The sequence below is a fragment of the Lissotriton vulgaris genome, chromosome 1_1 (assembly GCF_964263255.1).
Source record: "Lissotriton vulgaris chromosome 1_1, aLisVul1.2, whole genome shotgun sequence".
Classification (NCBI taxonomy): domain Eukaryota; kingdom Metazoa; phylum Chordata; class Amphibia; order Caudata; family Salamandridae; genus Lissotriton; species Lissotriton vulgaris.
In genome coordinates, this window is record NC_141685.1 from 697,165,811 (window position 1) to 697,185,120 (window position 19,310).

Genomic DNA, 19,310 nt, shown 5'->3' on the forward strand with positions numbered 1-19,310 from the left:
CATGCATGTTCTATTTTACAGAGGTGTTGGACCAGGGGACGCCACAGAGCATTAAAACGAGTTTCTCGCAGTTGCAGTCGAGCAGTGAAGAGTTCCATAGTTAAATCCGTGCCACAGTCGCACAAACCAAGTAGCAATCGGAGGCGCCTCTGGCCTTTTCAAATAGAGCGCAATGAGTTGTTTGGCAACCGAAGCATATGTAAAGCTATGGTCCAATCGCTGCTCGTAAGTGCTTTCTAAGTGGCAGTTTTGATGCCCAGGAGAATCGTGGCTGTGGAGTCAGGCAGAGGGAACCCCAGAACCTCCTTGATGTGACTAAGGACTTCCTTCCAGAGCAGGGTCAGGAGTGGGCAGGCCCCCAGATGTGAATGAAGTCTCCAGATGCATTCGAACATATCCAACACAAGGGAGATGCGGCAGGGAACATATGGTGCAACCGGACTGGCGCATAAGACCATTGCATCATAATTTTATACACATTTTCCCTCTGTGGGATGCTGCGATAGACCTTAGTAATGTCGCACCAAAGACGATTCCACTGTCCAGGTGTGAATTCCGTTCCCGACACCAGGTACCACTGACGTTGGTACGGGTGTAGTGTCGGCGGATGTTGAAGGATCTGGTATGTCTGTGATATGAGTCCCTTTGAATCATCGAATGAGCGGACCAGCCGCTCAAAGGGAGTGTAAGGTCGGGTAGCCACCTGTCACAAGGTGGGTGACGATACCCAGTGCCGCAACTGCACATATTGCAGACTCGCTTCAGGCAGGAGACGAAATTCATCTCTGCACTGGGCGAACGTCTTCAAGCGTCCCACCTCAAACATGTCTCCAATGACTCTGCACCCTCCCCGTAACCATTTGGCAAATGTTTGTGTATGGCAGGTCAGTGGGAAGAGCGGGCTGTCTGCTATAGGGGTATGAGGTGAAGGGAATGTCGTCAGCCCCTTATGTACAGCGATTTTGTCCCATATATCAAGGACCGTTTTTGTAGGCACTGCCATATAGGCACTGCGGGAGCGCGCCATCCTGTGAAGCTATGTAAGGTCCCAGATAGTGTGTCCCATTACCGTCCGGTCCATATGGAGCCACACCTTTTCGATTTCAGTGGTTGTCCATTCCGAGACAATACGAAGGTGCGAAGCCCAGTAGTAGTCTAGGAGGTACGGGCATGCCAGACCCCCTCTATCTCTGGGCAACATGAGGATCTTGCGGGAGAACCGTGGTCAACAGCCACCCCAGGTAAACTTGGGGATCTCCTTCTGGAGGGCCAGTATCTGTTGTTGTGGTATGGGGGTGGGGAGACATTGGAACAAGTACAACATTTTTGGGAGGATAGACATTTTGACAGCATTAAGTCTGCCAAGACGGGAGATAGTCAGTGGCTTCCACCTCCTCATGTCCTCCTGGGCAACTGACCTGCATTCACGCCAATTTACTTGAGACCTCGTGTCCTGGGCGGGGGAAAGCTTCAGGCCCAAAAAACGAATATGGTCTGCGGTCCACCGATATGGAGCCAGCGCTTCCAAGGCTGGAAGGTCCATCTTCTGGATTGTGAGATTTAAAGCCCAAGACTTGGCATGGCTGATTTTACGACCGGACGCCCTTTCAAAGGTCTGCAGAAGCGAGTGGAGCGCCGGATGGGAGGTATGTGGGCGTGACAAAGTAAGAATAAGATCATCCGCAAATAGTGCCACTTTATTCTGGTGCCCTCCTAAAGTTATGCCGTGGATGTCCTCATTTTGCACAATCATCTCTGCCAGGGGCTCCACTACCAGAGCGAAGAGCAGAGGCGATAGGGGGCAGCCCTGGAGTGCCCCTGTGTATATAGAAGGGGTCTGAGAGCTGCCCGTTAACACGGACCCGCGCTTGAGGGGAGAGATAAGGTGCCATGATCCTCGAAATCATGTTGCTCCCCAGAACAACCCTGTGTAGGACCAAGCGAAGAAAACCCCATTCCACCCGGTCAAAGGCCTTTTCCGCGTCAAGCAAGAGAAAATAGGCCGGTATAATCCAATGGTGTGCTTTCCCTACCACATGGGCAATTCTTCGCACGTTATCTGCCCCCTGCCTGTTGCGGATGAAGCCAACCTGATCTGGCTCCACAAGTCCCGGCATGTGGGGTTTCAGGCGTTTGGCTAACATTTTGGTATAGAGTTTGAGATCCGTGTTTAGTAACACTATGGGACGGTAAGAAGAACATAGTGTAGGGTCCTTTCCCAGCTTGGGAATGAGAGCTATTTCTGCCATGCCCAAGGAAGGCGACGGCCCCTCTGTGTCCGAAAAGGAATTATATAGACGCAGCAAGTAGGGCTGGAGCGGTGATACGAACATACGATAAAAGACTACTGGCAGGCCATCCGGGCCTGGTGTCTTACCAAGGGGTAGGTCTTTCAGTGCTGCAGTCAGTACCTCTGGCAAAAGATGGCCCTCCAGCTATGCAGCATGGTGCGGATGTATTGGAGTCCAAGGACAGTGGTCCAGTACCTCATCAATATGGGCTTGAGAGGGTGTGTCCGCCTTGTAAAGGGCAGTGTAATAGGCCCTAAAGGCATCGTATTTTGCCCGTTCTGCAGTGACTCGCCCTCCGTCGGGTACCTGAATGGTGGTGATGTGGGCCTTTGCTGCCCGAACCCACAGGCGCAGCGCTAACAACCGTCCTACTTTGTCCCCCCCTCGAAGTACCGCTGTTTCAAGGCCAGCAGAGAACATTTGGCTTTGTTAGTCCTTAGACAATGGAGCTGACCCCTAAGGTTTGCAAGCTTCCACCAGTTTTTGGGGGAGGAGTGCTCCTGATCCTGCACCTCTAACTTCTTTATATCCGCTGAGAGTCTATCTTCTAGTTTGCGGCCTTTCCGAGAACGAGCAATCGCCATAGACGTGATGTGGCCTCGGATCGCAGCTTAAAGGCATCCCACATCACGGGGAATGGGGTCTCGGGGAGGTCATTGCTTGCAAAATAAGAGTCTATGGCAGTCCATATTGACTCCACAGCATCCGGGTCCCGCAGAATACACGGCGGTAAACACCACCGCGGCTGCCGAGTAGGGCCAGTGGCCGGGTCCTGCAGGAGAAGCTCAACGTGAGCGTGGTCAGAGATTGAAATGTCCGACATAGCCGCTGTTAGCATATCTCCTATGAGAGCTTGCGAGAGAAATAAATGGTCGATGTGCGAGTACGAGCGGTGCATATGCGAATGCGAGTAGTACGAATATTCACGCACCTCAGGGGAATGATAGCGCCAAGAATCTATAAGGCAGAGTTCCGTTATCTGTTTCCGAAGCACGGATGACATGGCACCTGATTCATTCGAGGAGGAATCACTACGGTCCAACGCAGGGTCCCACACCAAGTTAAAGTCCCCTCCCACAATTAAAGAGGTGTCTCCCTGTGGCACCTGTTCCCTAAATAGCATCTGGAGATAGGAGTCCTGCATCTGATTTAGCGCATAAACATTACACAGTGTGAGCTGGCGTCTACCAACCACCACCCCCGCCCTGATGAATCACCCATATGTACTATGGAAGGTCTTTAGGGTCCCCTGCCTGATGCCCCTTCTGCAGAGGATAGCCACTCCCACTGTTTTGTGTCTGTAGCTGCCCAGAACTGAAAGGGGTATTTAGGATGTGCCATGCAAAGGGTATCGCCTTTAAGCAGATGGGTTTCCTGAAGGAAAATGATGTCTGGGCAGTGCCGTAGGATGTAACGCAAAGACTTGTCGACATTTATTGGGGGAGTTAAGTCCCTTAACATTGAGGGAAAGGGTCTTTAGAGGGTCAGGAAGAGCCATTAACACCATAGGTCACTGGTTAGAGTGCTAAACCTCCCACATGGCCATAGCCAGGTCCAAGAAAATAGGTAGTAACAGGGGACCCCATATGCACCAGTGCCCACCGCAGCCTCACAAACATCAACCCACCACACCCTAGAAGCAGGGAGAAGGTAAGATAAGAGAGCAGAAAAACAGTAGGAAAGAAAAGGAAAAGATGAACAAGCAACATCGGCCAACCGGGCCACATCGTTCTGTTCCAATCTTGGGTCATCCTCCACCTTAGGGTTTGGAGAAGACCAGAGACGTCACTCTCCCAGGAACAGTAGGGGGTAGGTCGTTCGCTGCTCACAAGTCCCTTCCGACATGGAGCTCCAGCACCAGCCAGTCTGTCAAACATGGGAGGAGGGGCAGTAACCAGGACTCAATAGAGTACAGCAAGAGCAGACCAAGTAGAAGTTGCATAGAACTGTATGTGGACAAAGACTGCTCAGCTAGGGCCTGGGTCCACCTTCAGATCTGTCCTCCTCCAGGGACCGGATAGGCTCGATTATGTCGTTTTTGGCCTGCAAGGATGCATGATCGTCTAAAGGTGGTGAGCGTCCACGACGGTGCACAGTGGACCAGGAGGCTTTAGCCGGCATCCGCACAAAGGGTGGAGGATGAGTCGTGCTCGTAGACCGAGAGGTGGGCAGACGCAATAGTTGAGCCGCTTCCTGATAGGACCGTATCACCCTGCGCTTAGATTCCCATTAGAAGATAAGGGCGAATGGATGACCCCATTGATATGGGATTTTAAGGCTGCGCAGTTTGTCCGTTATTGCCTGGAAAGCATGTCGGCGTCACAAGGTGTTAGGGGCCAGATCCTGAAATATCTGTATTTTATGTCTATCGTATGTAAGGTCCGGCTTGTCTCTCGCCGCTCGTAGCATGGCTTCCTTTTCTGTGAAGAAGTGGACCCAGATCAATATGTCCGGGAGGAGACCCGGCCTCCCCGTGAGCCTGGCAACACAGTGTGCCAAGTCCAAAGCCGGCGGAGAGGCATCCTCACCCCCCCAAACGTCATGAAGGAGTTGTGCCACATAAGTCAATATGTCCTCCCCTTCTGCCCCAAGAGCAACACCCCGGATACGGAGGATGTTCAGGCGGTTTCGATTTTCTAGGTCATCCTGCTTCAGCTGTAGCTCTATGTGTTGGTTTTCCAGGGCAACTAAACGCTGCCAAAGTTGTTCTTAATCTTCCGGGTGGGCATCAACCGTCTTCTCTAGTCCATCCACGCGTTCGCCCAGATCCACAACATCCTTCCGAAGCTCTCTGATGCTGGAGTGGACCTCTGTGCGCAGGGAACCAATTTCAGACTTCAACTCGGTCATGAAGGAGGCCATGAACACTTCTGTCACTGGTAGCGATGCTTGTGTCACTGACTGTGATGTCCCTCCAGGCTGAGAGTCCACCTCTGCCGGGGCAGACCCGCCTGCCTTGCCCCACAGTGCTGCAACCGAAGTATCCTTGGAAGATGGTGCAGGTGCGTCCTTCCAACGGTTGGTACGTGTCATCTTAGAGCCGCTATGAACCGGCAAGGCAGCAAACTCGAGGATCCAACGTGAACAGGGTCTTGAATGTTTTCACCGAGGCTCCCAGCAATCCCAGATAGGGCCCACCCCTGCGGATCTCACGCTTGTCGCTTCACACCTGCCCGCCGAGTCAGACAGGAGTATGCAACCAATAGCAGTATCCACAGCCTCTCGTCCCTCCAGGGTCAATAGCAGAAGTAAATGGCGCGTGCCAGTGTGCCCGTCGGTCTGCAAGGTGACATGTAGGCCCCCCTTCCCCAGTGGACGACCATGCGTGGGCCCAGGGAGATGGCTCCGTGAGGCGCGCGGCCACAGCAGGGGTCAGCGCAGTGGAATAGTAGGTTGCCGGTGCCTCCGGCTGCCCCACTTAGTGGCCGGGGAATGATAGCATGTGCTTCCAGTGCTGGACGTCTGCTGTTTATTAGGCTCCTCAAGATCCCCCGAGGAAAGGGCATGGGACGCAGAGGTTCTAGACAGGATTCAGGCTCCCCATGCGTCACTGCCTGCTGATGTCAGTGTTCCTGGGCCGCCCGATGCAGGGGTACAAGATCGCGGGCGGGTGGGCGTCCTGTCGCTCTGGTCCGCCGCGGCCCCCAGTCCTCCGCTGCGCAGTACCTGAGAAGAGTCACCCTGTGATGCTGCAGTCATAGTTCGCTTTACCTGCACCTGCACCTCAACGATCCAGTCGACGAAAATCACAAGATGAGGACCAGTCCTCCCCTTCTAACCCACTAGGTGCCAAGGGGGCAGGCCACCCGTGCTCAGGTCAAAGAGCCAATGAAAGGCATCGTGGGGCCCTTGGGATCCGGGCTGCAAAGTCGCGGGGGCCCATTATCTTTCCAAGAAGGCCCATCAAGCCAGGGGAGCTAGTTGCCCAGGACCGATGCTGCGTCCCCTTAGAGACACCCTGCAGTGGCAGTCAGGCAGGAAACTGGTGAGCAGGGCCCTCGCAATCCACCTCAGTCCTCACCCCCCAGCCGTAGGGCCCACCAGTGAGGCAGTAAGAAAACACAAGTGAGCGCCGGGGAGATGAGCCAAGCCAATAACAGCACCCGCGCCCCGCGCCCCGCTGAGCAATAGAAGTCAATATGGCGGTCACACCTCCAAAGTCTCTTGGCTCCCACCCGCCAGTTCTGTTCCCACATTCTTAACAGGGTCTTTGTCGCAGTCTGTGCGCCAGATCCACCACGCAATGACAGTGTCTAGGCCCCGCCGTGGGGGTCTTCACAGAGCCTCGGGCAGCAACAGCAGGCAGTTTTCGCCCTGGGGCCGTTCCCATGGCCCCACGGTCTCCACACTGCCCTCTCACCCTCACCTGCAGCGCCCTCCCTGGTCCCAGACCGTGGATGCTATGCGTCTATGATAGCTTGTCGCTCTGGGCCCCAGATGGTAACCGGTCGCAAAATAGTTCCAGGATCCCACAAACCGCGGCACCCTCGTAGGACCTCGGGCACCTCCCGGGGCCGGTCCCAGGGCTTCACGTGTCCAGTTGCCCCCCCCATGCCATCGTCCACAACTCATCACCTCCCACCAAGCAGAAAAAGTAGGAGAGCAGGGAGGTCCCAGCGCTCCAAGGCCCAGGCAGCCGACCGCCCCAAAATGGCGCGAAAGCTCCGTCCGCTAGGGCGCTCCAGTAGCCTGGCGTCGCTGAGGTCTCGTGCCCAGCCACCGCGTAGTCTGTCTCCCCCTCTCACCTCAACCAGCAGTTTCGCACTTACCGCTAGTCAGAGGGTGCAGGGCATCCAGGAGAAGCAGCCACCTCTCATCGACTCTGGCGAGCCGTTAAATGTTCTCCACCCGACCGGTAACAGCCGTAGTCCTGGAAATGGCATTCAACGTCCTACGGGATCGGGCGCCTCTCTGCCGGGTCCGTCCTCACCGCCCCCAGCCAGCAGGCGCAAGCAGGGTCTCACTAGTAGCAGTGCAGCTCCTGCGCCTCCACCACCAGGTGCTTTCAGGGCGTGGGGCAGAGTGACAGACTCGTCCACGCTCACCCAACCACAAGAGGCCTCGGCTTACAAAATGGTGTCCAGCTCCCGGATGAACCCGGCCCCTCTCTGCGTAGTCCGTTCTCGCCGTGTCTGGCTAGAGAGAAGGGTCTGTAACCTGCAGCTCTGTCGTCCAGGCGTCACCACCGCTTGGGAAATTCATCCGGGGCCTCTCCCGCTGCTATCTGGCTGCTGCTATAAGCGTACATTACTGGCTGTGACCCGGAGCTCCGATCTGACACATCCTACTCCATCGGCTGCTAGACCATGCCCCCATAATATTTCACTTTTTAACCATCTATAGTTTTCTGATATGTACTGCCCCCAAAATCATCTGCTCCTGTTTGCAACAATGAGAAAGCCGTGCATAACATTGATTTGTCTCCCTATCCAAAATGTAAAAGAAAATGCCATCCCTTACCAATCCTCACCACCGTCCTTACTTCCACCTCCTGCAGCTGTGCTTTCTGCTTTCAATCAAAGCAGACAAGCAGTGCAGCAATTACAGGCTGCCAGAGAGCCCTGTCAGTCTGACCTGGGGGGCCTTAATGGCATAATAACAGTGGGTAATAAGTTTGGTTATCACCTATTGCTACATCATACCAGTGCGTTCCTAGATTTAGATTCAGGTGTAAATGATACTAGCTTCCTATGATACCCACCCATAGCAAAGAGCACAAACATGATTGAAAACAGTGACCAAATGAGAGATTGAAGGGTTGAAACTCCTTTATCTAGTAAATCTGTGATGTCTTGCTTACTCTCCCTGCTACTTGTTTGCTCATTATCTCTTTGGCTGTAGTTTTGTGGGCCTTCTTGCTGCCCGTTTCCACCCTCCTGAATATGAATTCCACACCACCTTCAGGGTTTTTTGTGTGAATTGCATTTCCATGGTATACTACCCTATTCATGCCCATTCTGTTTTTTTGGATTACTCTTTGTCTTTCAGTGTCTTAAGTGTCCCCGGAGGTAGAGAAGCCCACTAATTAAATAAAATGCTACATTTCCGATGCATGTTTCCCAGTTCCCATACTTTCTCAGAGAAAATGGCTGGATTGAGCATTTTCATTTGAAACTATATGAAGACAACACACATTTCAACTTCAAAAACAAATTTAGCATGACATGACATTAACGTAGTTCAGTCGCATACCCCCGTGCATAATCTGAATACATGCTCATGCTCAGGTATTGGTAGGTAGATAGCATAAAGAATTCACCCTTTGAAAAATATTTTTGCTCACACAAATATCAATGATTGCTAAGTGTGAATGATATTATGATTGTTCTGTCTTCACTGAAATGTTCTGGCACTTCTATATCTGGTTTAATGATTCTGCTCCTTCTCTGGCTACCTCATAAACTGTGAGGAATCTGCTAAATATTATTTTCATGAGTTGTGAGATAAAAAGTATCCTATCCACATACTCATTACAAATGGGGAAAGGGGTGAGATGTAAATGAAGCTATGACTTCAAGGTTGGTTGAAATTAGATCACAGTATTTTAAGATAATATGGTGAAAGACTCTTCTTTTGTTCGTAACAACAGTAGGCAGGTGGTTGGATACTGTACCATAGCACATTTCAACCTCATTGGGATTCACCCAATGCACTGGTCTGATTAATGGATACATTGGACCAGATTTACTAAGCTCTTGCATTCGCGCAAGGTGATGCAAATCAACACAAGGGTTTAAGTGAGATTTATTAAACAACGGAAAGCAACATTGTGTGGCTCTGCATGGCTTAGTAAATCCAGAGTAATGCACAGTACCTCAAATCACTGCCTTGTATACTCTGACATAGACAGAAAGGGAAGGAGAACTTTTGCTTGAACAGTGATGTGTGTATATGTGTGTGTCCATATTGTAGGATGTGTAGTTACTATTGGATTGACTGGATCAAGCAATATGAAAATCTGAGCAATTAGTTCGCGTGAGAGCAAATAAAACTAATTTCATAATCCACTGATCAAATAGTAGGACATTTCAAGATCCCAGAAAAATGGGATTGATGGTGGTATCTTATACCTGAAAACTTTTATAGTAGGAAAGAAATTTATATCATCTATTGCATTAATGAAAAACCTACTCCTATTTAGCTGTAGTTCTAAAAACTACTAAATAAATCTACTATAAAATATGTGGAACCAAAATATCAACTGTAAACAATATCTTAAATGTAAAGATATCTACAAACAATAGCCCAATAATATATTATTGGTAAAATTGCAAAAAATGAGCCACAAATATGCTACAAAAACAGTACTGTAAAATTTAAAAATATTGTTGCATTATTTTAAAATAATTATATTTGTCATTAAGAATTAGTCATTAAAACTGTAATTAATACAAATACATCAAATATTTAAAAATAATTTTCAAAAGAAGAATAAACAAATTAATTATGTTTGTATTGAAAAGAATCCCAGCTGTGTGCTGAGTTCGTGACTTTGTCCCTGAAACCCTCTTCGTTTGCCAGCAGAAGTGGTTGAGAGGAGCTTTCTACCTTCTACCTTCGCTGAGGAGAGTGTGAGGCGACTTCAACAGGGGCCGGGACTGCGAGACCCAGGGTTCCGCGCAGGATCAACGCAGCGCACCTGGAGTCTCTTCCCGCCCCTGCTCCTCCCCGTTTGCCTTGCCTGGCCTGTGCCTTCATAACAGCTCACGGCCCCCGCTTCGCGGGAGCCGCTCGCAGCTGTGTGCTGAGTTCGTGACTTTGTCCCTGAAACCCTGTTCGTTTGCCAGCAGAAGTGGTTGAGAGGAGCTTTCTACCTTCTACCTTCGCCGAGGAGAGTGTGAGGCGACTTCAAAAGGGGCCGGGACTGCGAGACCCAGGGTTCCGCGCAGGATCAACGCAGCGCACCTGGAGTCTCTTCCCGCCCCTGCTCCTCCCCGTTTGCCTTGCCTGGCCTGTGCCTTCATAACAGCTCGCGGCCCCCGCTTCGCGGGAGCCGCTCGCAGCTGTGTGCTGAGTTCGTGACTTTGTCCCTGAAACCCTGTTCGTTTGCCAGCAGAAGTGGTTGAGAGGAGCTTTCTACCTTCTACCTTCGCCGAGGAGAGTGTGAGGCGACTTCAACAGGGGCCGGGACTGCGAGACCCAGGGTTCCGCGCAGGATCAACGCAGCACACCTGGAGTCTCTTCCCGCCCCTGCTCCTCCCCGTTTGCCTTGCCTGGCCTGTGCCTTCATAACAGCTCGCGGCCCCCGCTTCGCGGGGGCCGCTCGCAGCTGTGTGCTGAGTTCGTGACTTTGTCCCTGAAACCCTGTTCGTTTGCCAGCAGAAGTGGTTGAGAGGAGCTTTCTACCTTCTACCTTCGCCGAGGAGAGTGTGAGGCGACTTCAACAGGGGCCGGGACTGCGAGACCCAGGGTTCCGCGCAGGATCAACGCAGCGCACCTGGAGTCTCTTCCCGCCCCTGCTCCTCCCCGTTTGCCTTGCCTGGCCTGTGCCTTCATAACAGCTCGCGGCCCCCGCTTCGCGGGAGCCGCTCGCAGCTGTGTGCTGAGTTCGTGACTTTGTCCCTGAAACCCTGTTCGTTTGCCAGCAGAAGTGGTTGAGAGGAGCTTTCTACCTTCTACCTTCGCCGAGGAGAGTGTGAGGCGACTTCAACAGGGGCCGGGACTGCGAGACCCAGGGTTCCGCGCAGGATCAACGCAGCACACCTGGAGTCTCTTCCCGCCCCTGCTCCTCCCCGTTTGCCTTGCCTGGCCTGTGCCTTCATAACAGCTCGCGGCCCCCGCTTCGCGGGAGCCGCTCGCAGCTGTGTGCTGAGTTCGTGACTTTGTCCCTGAAACCCTGTTCGTTTGCCAGCAGAAGTGGTTGAGAGGAGCTTTCTACCTTCTACCTTCGCCGAGGAGAGTGTGAGGCGACTTCAACAGGGGCCGGGACTGCGAGACCCAGGGTTCCGCGCAGGATCAACGCAGCGCACCTGGAGTCTCTTCCCGCCCCTGCTCCTCCCCGTTTGCCTTGCCTGGCCTGTGCCTTCATAACAGCTCGCGGCCCCCGCTTCGCGGGGGCCGCTCGCAGCTGTGTGCTGAGTTCGTGACTTTGTCCCTGAAACCCTGTTCGTTTGCCAGCAGAAGTGGTTGAGAGGAGCTTTCTACCTTCTACCTTCGCCGAGGAGAGTGTGAGGTGACTTCAACAGGGGCCGGGACTGCGAGACCCATCAACGCAGCGCACCTGGAGTCTCTTCCCGCCCCTGCTCCTCCCCGTTTGCCTTGCCTGGCCTGTGCCTTCATAACAGCTCGCGGCCCCCGCTTCGCGGGGGCCGCGAGCAGCTGTGTGCTGAGTTCGTGACTTTGTCCCTGAAACCCTGTTCGTTTGCCAGCAGAAGTGGTTGAGAGGAGCTTTCTACCTTCTACCTTCGCCGAGGAGAGTGTGAGGCGACTTCAACAGGGGCCGGGACTGCGAGACCCAGGGTTCCGCTCAGGATCAACGCAGCGCACCTGGAGTCTCTTCCCGCCCCCTGCTCCTCCTATAAACCGTGTCCCTGACGCATAGCGGGACGCGTGTGCGGGACGCCGGACGAAGCCCGGACAAAGGGCGGACAGTCTTAGACAGTCCGAGACAGGCTGAGACTGGACTGGACACGCCACTTTGCCCCTACTGTCTTCGATCTGTTTGGTTTGCAGTAAGACTATTCATTCTTGTTTACAATTTACATCTTGGACATACTAGCTCTGTCTCCGCGTATGCCCTCATATATTATAACATTGTTGATATTTGGTAATTAACACTAGTTGAAAAAGAATGCCTAAAAAGAATTTAGCGGCGGGAGGTAACTCCATAGAAAACTATATGATACAAGTAGTCTCAAAGATTAACAATGAGAGGCGCCAATCCTTAGGTCTTAGCCTGTCCCCTAACTTATCTCCCTTAAGTCCATAACCTGACTCACCCTGGATTGATATACCCTCCCAGGTCGAGGGAAGTGCAATTTTAGATTCTGATACTTTAGAAAATGGTATCTCAAACCAGAGTACTCATATAACACAGGGACAAGACATAGCTCGGGTCAATGACTCGGAATCCCAGTTAGTTGACACTGAACAAGTTCAAATTGTGCAGGAGAGTGATCAGTCAAATAATGAAATTGATCCCCCTGTTCAAGATCCAGCGCCACGTGCTATCAGAAAATGTAGAAAAACTCAATTACACCGTGGTGGAGTTCATTTGGGGAGGAAGAGGGCTGTGTCACCCGTGAGAAGTAGGGATAAAAGTAGGGGGAAAGTAGAAGAAGCCGCGAAGCATAACGTGGATGAGGAGCTATTATCTAGGATAGCTGATCTAATTGACACTAAATTTAAAATCTTATTTAAACCAGTAGTGACTAAACTGGACAAGCTAACTGCAGATATAAAGAAATTAGGTGCAGATCAAAAAAAGTTAGCTGAAGCTGTGTCTAATATATCAGACACAGTTACCAGCCTGGTTCTACCCGTAAAAGAGGCCCTTGGTCCTTTATCTGAGGGAGGCTCTACTTCAAACACTACATACGCAAATCTACAGGAACAGACACCAATTACTGTGTCACAACACCTGTTGCCAGGAGATACATTACCCCCAAACCCGCCTGTAATACCTGTACCTAGTACAGAAGAAGCCACTGTACAGTTTTTGGAAGATGCGGCTCCATTAGTGCTGGTATTGGCTAATGTCCCCCCACTAGCCCCAGACCAATCAGAATCCCCCCCGGCAATAACAAGTAAGGCCTTGCACTGTTTATCAGGCAACATGCAGTTGGCCCCGTGGGGGAAACAACAGCTAGCGGGAGACATTAAGTCAGCCAGAAGGGTCCCATGGATAGGTCAAAACCCCAAAAAATTCAAAGGTGATTGCATTATTATAAATTTTGCCAATTCTGCAGTTTTACCAAACATCCTGCCAAATATTTTGCCGCCGCAGCACAGAAGAGGTACCATCATTCCTCTCACCCTAGGATTTTTTGGCAAAAAACAGCGGAGTATGACCTATCCTAAGCCTACTTATACTTCTACCAGGCCTACCTGGCCAGCAACAACTAATGGCTGGGGTTTTGATGTACCAACTAATAACTGGGGCTATAGTCAGGATAGACGGGAACGTCCAATACGGCCACCCCCTCCAGATCAACATTACCCTACCCACTTTAATAATCATTTTAACATTCCCATCTCCAATAGGTATGGTATCTTCTCAGATGAGGGGGGGCTGGACGGGGTGGAATGACTACCTGACACACCTTCTAACCTCCTCCTCAACGATCGATTGTCAGAAGATACAGACTTAGGAGACATTCTTCAAGTGTTAGAACCGCAAGGTGGTAAGGATGCGGGATCGGGTGTTACGAATCAAACTGACATACCAGGTCCACCTACTGATATAAACCCAGCTTCTCCCCCAGTTTGTACTTCGGCTAACCCAGGGATAGATTGGGTACGCTGCTGTACAGGCTTAATACCCATCAATCAAATTGCATGTGAAAATGTGGCTATAACACAACACGAACCAATTAAATATAAGGAGGGGCTATTATCCTGGAACATAGCTGGACTGCAGGATAAACTGAATAATAAAGACGGGTTATCTTTTGTCAAAGATTACCCCGTTATATGCCTCCAAGAAACCTGGGTAGTGGGGAAAAATATACACATTGACGATTATCAGAGTTTTATAATTTCGGCAGTTCCTTCACCTAGTGGTAGAGCCAAAGGGGGTTTGGCAATTTTTGTTAATCTGTCACTTATATGCCATAAAACTGAACATCACTCTGGAAATAACAATATTCAGGTTGTTGAATTTAAGAGGGGTAGTACAAGTTTTGTTCTGATCAATTTTTATAATGCAGTGAGTCAGTCCGGAGACTGCAATATTGAGTCATTGCGTGAATTCCTAAGGGCTAAAGATGATTCCCTCCCCCGCCTTAAGATAATAGCGGGTGATTTTAACACACATTTATGTGGGAACCCTAGCCTGAGACCTGTTGGTCAAATGGGATGTAATAACCTGGAAGGAATTCACTTTGATCACTCGCGGAGGGGTTCATGTTTAAATGACTTAATGAATGAACATAATCTTTTTACTGCTATGTCAATAGTTGCGGAGCAAACTGTATTTTCAACCCCTACTTTTAAAGGTCACGCAACAGGGTCATATATAGACCATATTTTATTATCGGCAGAATTTGTTAATATTGTTGGGGATTTCACGATCATTTTAAGCATTTACAGCGACCATAACCCTATTTGTATTACTATGGGGGTGAATCTACTTGAAAAACATAACCCCCGTGAGGATTGTGGTGCAACTAAATGTACTAATGGTAAGCGACGCCTAAAATGGTCATTGGTGGACTGTAAACAATTTTATTCCTCTATTAACAATGTATGCCATCATGATCTGACAATATGCACATCTACTGCTTCAGCACCATCACAAATTTTGATGTCTTTTAATGAGATAGCTAAAAAGGTGGAGTCACTTTTAACGTTACCTGCTAAGAGGATAGCTAACTCATCCAATAACCCGAAATGGTTTGATAGCAACTGTTCGAAGGCCAGTCGCGAGCTTAAGAAAGCCCTAAAAACAAAACCAAGAGATCCATCAACCATTAGGGTCTTGCGGGCTGAGTACAAGAAGTCATTTGCCATTCGCAAACGTGCTGTTAAGAAAAGCGTATGGGAGTCCTTGTTAGATCCAGAGAAATTAAAAAACAGCTCAAAGTTCTGGGAGATCATTAATAAGCCCTTATTTGATCACCCTAGTATTTCAAGTGTGGGCACTAATATCCCAGAAGAAGATTGGATTAACCACTTCAGCTCCATTTTTAAAGGTAACGGTTCGCAGGTACAATGTAGTCCAAAAGAAAGCAGAGAAAAATCCTTGTTCTTCACAATTGATGAGGTAATAAAGGGAATAGAAGGCCTATCAAACAACAAGGCCCCAGGACCTGACGGTCTTCCCCCTGATCTTTTTAAATCATGTATAACACTCTGGGCACCGGTTCTCACAGCTGTACTCAATGCCGCTGTGCTATGTGGATGCCCAAAATCATGGGGGGTATCCACTATTGTGCCCATTTTTAAGAAAGGAGACCGTAGTAGCCCTGCATGCTATCGACCAATATCTTTAATAAACTCTGTGGTTAAAGTTGTGGGAGGAGTAATATTGAATAGATTGGTCAGATGGTCGGAAGAAAATAATATAATATCTTCAATCCAGTATGGATTCAGGCCTGGACATTCCACGATTTCACAATGCTTAAATTTATACCTCATTATTGGGAAGTATACTAAGGCTCGAAGAGGAACGATCCATATGGCGTTCATGGATCTTTCCTCGGCTTTCGATTGCGTGAGTCGGGGGAAGCTCTGGGACGCCATGCTAAAAATGGGCGTGGATCCAAACCTAGTTGATTTGCTAGATGACATGCACTCGGACACCAATGCAAATGTCAGATTTACCCAAGACCTAAATGTGACCAAAGACTTTGGGGTGCATCGAGGTGTCCGACAAGGCTGCATTCTGGCCCCGTTCCTTTTTAATCTATACATAAATGATCTGGAAGAGCACCTTTTAAGCACCAATACGGATTATCCGTATATTGGCCGTAGGGGGCTGTCAGTCCTCCTATATGCAGACGACGCAGTTCTCCTATCAAGAACAGCAAATGGACTTCAAATCTTACTAGATTCCTTCCATTCTTTTATGACCTCAAGAGAGTTAAGTATTAATAACTCTAAATCTTACATAATGAAGGTCGGACAGGGATATAAAAAAGCAAACTGCCTAAATGTAAATGGAGTACGCATCCCTACTACACATACATTTTCCTATCTCGGGGTCCTCTTTGACAGTCAATTAAATTGGGGACCCGTGATTGAAAAAAAGAAGGGAGAGGTCACTAGGGTAAACGCGGCAATAATGGACTTTTCTAGGAAAGTGGGCAATAGTCCAGTTGCCGCCCTACTCCAACTTTACCAGGCCAAAAGTGTTTCCACAGCGTGCTACGGCAGTGAAATCTGGGGTTATGTTCCCCTGGAACCCCTACAGACTGTTGAAAACAATTTTTTGAAACAAGTACTAAGGGTCCCCAGGGGTACGGCTAACTTCTCTGTGCATGAGGAACTGGGGGTTTCCTTCGTAAGTGACAAGATTGCTGTCAATCCCATGTTATGCTGGATGAACTGTTGGTTAAATGACAATATTCCACTCACCCAGCTTATTTTAAGAGAAACACTCACATTGGATAACAGGATGAAGGTTCCCTGGTTAAAGTATCTTTATAAGTGGTTTGTTGATTTAGGTCACCCTGAACTCTTTTTATCCCCTGAATCGATCACTAAACAGGATGTTATAGCGGTCAAGAAAGCTTTTATTGATTTTAGATTCCAAGATAGGGAATCACGTGAACTAAAAAAAGAAAGTGTCCGTAATCATGTATTAGTTAAAAGCACCTTGCTCATGGAACCCTATCTATCCTGGCAATTGTCCAGTTATGACCGTTTTCTACTGATCAGGTTCAGGTTTAACTTGTTTCATTTTTTGTTGGCTGTACCTAGGGGATCTCATCGTGGACAAGTGTTGCCGGCTTGCGGCTGCGACGATAAGTCTCCGCAAGACCTCGCACACTTTCTTTTTTTTGTCCCTTTTATGCTGTACCGAGGAAACTATATTTAAAACCCTGTCTGAAAAAACTAAATTTTATACAATTTCGCCCTGCACTGCACTTTCTTCAGTTGCTAAGCTGTGAATACACCTTGTATATATGTAGTTTTTTAAAATTGGCAGTAAAATTTAGAAATAGTATGGAAGGATAAAAATATTAATATATGAATTGCTATTACATCCTTTTTTAACGGACTCCGCAAAATATTTTGAATGCTTGTTGTATATTTGTTTTGTCTTCGCCTACATCTTAACTGTATTTTATCTTTATTGTATAAATGTGTTCTTTTTTGTAGTGTAAATGCTTTTATGGTTGTCAATTCGAACAACCAAATAAAGTTTATTGACTTGACTTGACTAGATGTTGTACACATTTCTTCCATATTTATTAAAATACATTATAAATAATAATTATTATTTTTAAATATATGCATTTACATTTTTCACAGCTTTCTTTAATCATACTTCATAAATGACTTTAAACACTTTTAAAATTATTATCATAAATTTAAATATTTTGAAACAGCTATAGCATAAAGGTAAATTACTTAAAGGTACAAAAACACCCAAAATATAGAAACAATAAATAGTTAATGCAACATTTCAAATTAAATATATATATCAAAACAAATACATTAAAATCATTCAGCTATTCTGAACAAATTAAATCATGTTTAAATAAATAACAAAATCTTTTAAAACACTTCAATAAACATCTACAAGTAATTATAAAAGTCAATAATAAACAAAATATCCAAAGTATAATTTTTGATAACATGTCTACCAAGATTTTAACATACAGACAATATAACATGGAGTTAAATTTGAGTCTTTATCAAGCCTACAAGGCATTTGGGAAAATGTATTTATTTTTTGGGAAGGGGAGCTCAGATTCCCATAAAACACTGAGGGCTTTCCGCAATGTTTTGAGGGTGGAGTGGGATTTAACATTTTAACTCCAGTTTTACAAACATTGAGGAATGTGCTTAAAATGTGCTTAAAATGCCATCTATTATACATAGGCAAAACGAACCAAGAGGTACGTCACCGTATCTCGCAACACAAATCCAGACTAAAAAGGAAAGTTGAAAATGCTCCTTTGGTGCAATATTGGATGCGGATGCAACATCAAGTCCGTGAGCTAAAATTGACAGTAATTTCAAGAATAGAAAAAAATCCTCGAGGAGGTGATCAGAATTTGGCATTATCAAAAAGAGAAGCATTTCTCATAGTCAAATTTGACACAGCTGTATCCGGGCCAATGAATTGAGCGAAATCTTTAAACTTTAATTCAGTGTCGTCTGCGAGGACACTAGACCTTTCGAAATCCATCCAACTTGTGTATCCATTCCCCTTATCAGATGGATCGTAGGTATGAAACTTAGACTCCGGTCCATGTCTTCCGTCGCTCTTTTCGTCCAATTGAGGGCGTGACTGTCCACCTGGTCAGCCTATATAGTTAGATCAGCCCAGCCCCGGCCAGCTTCTGCGCATGAGCCAGGGTATAATGCTAACCGAAACGCCGCCAAGCTAAAGGTCTTGTCAGACTAATCCTATGTAGGTAATGGAATCTAGATTTCCTTTCTTTCACCGCTAGCCGTAGTCCTTTAAAGATAGACTAATACCCCTATTTTTCTTTTCCTTACAGTCAATTCTTTACAAATAAACTGTTTTCTGCCGTGTGTTGCATACATGGCGGTAAGTCCTTGAAATTCTTGGTTAGACTTTATGCCATAACCGATAAAATAACAACCGCTAAAACGCTTATTTTAATGTCGTTCAAGGTCTTCTGAATTCCTCTGTATATGTGACCCGATTTAGGCGGTGCCAACGCGTTCAATCAGCCATTGTGGTAAGCCTTTTCAACGAATAGTGCTAAGCTTGTAACAAGCCGTTGATTAGCTACAACTTACACTGTTTATCGCTGGCTTTTTTCAGATTAACAAGGCACCCACTGTTATATATCGTCAACCTTTCTATTAAACACCAGATTCGTCCTTCCCCGTTTTTCTGGTAAGACTCCATTTGTTAGTCCTACTCGGCTTAATACGCACCCTGCGGTTTTTGTTTATTCATTTTCCCTTCCATTTCACTTCTTTAGACCTTTGTGCCAGTGTCTACTACCTCGCGGCTACGTATACCGAAACCTTCGGTCTCCATTAACTAGGTGAGAGTCTTACTACCCTCTAGAGCGTCAACCTTCTAGTACTATTAGAATCCCCTTCTGAAATTTCCATTGTTTTCCCCCTAACAGGTAAACGCACGCCATACTCTTTCCCCTCGGCTCGCATTTAAGAAAACCTTCTTGATATACAAGGTAAGTAAAACTAAGC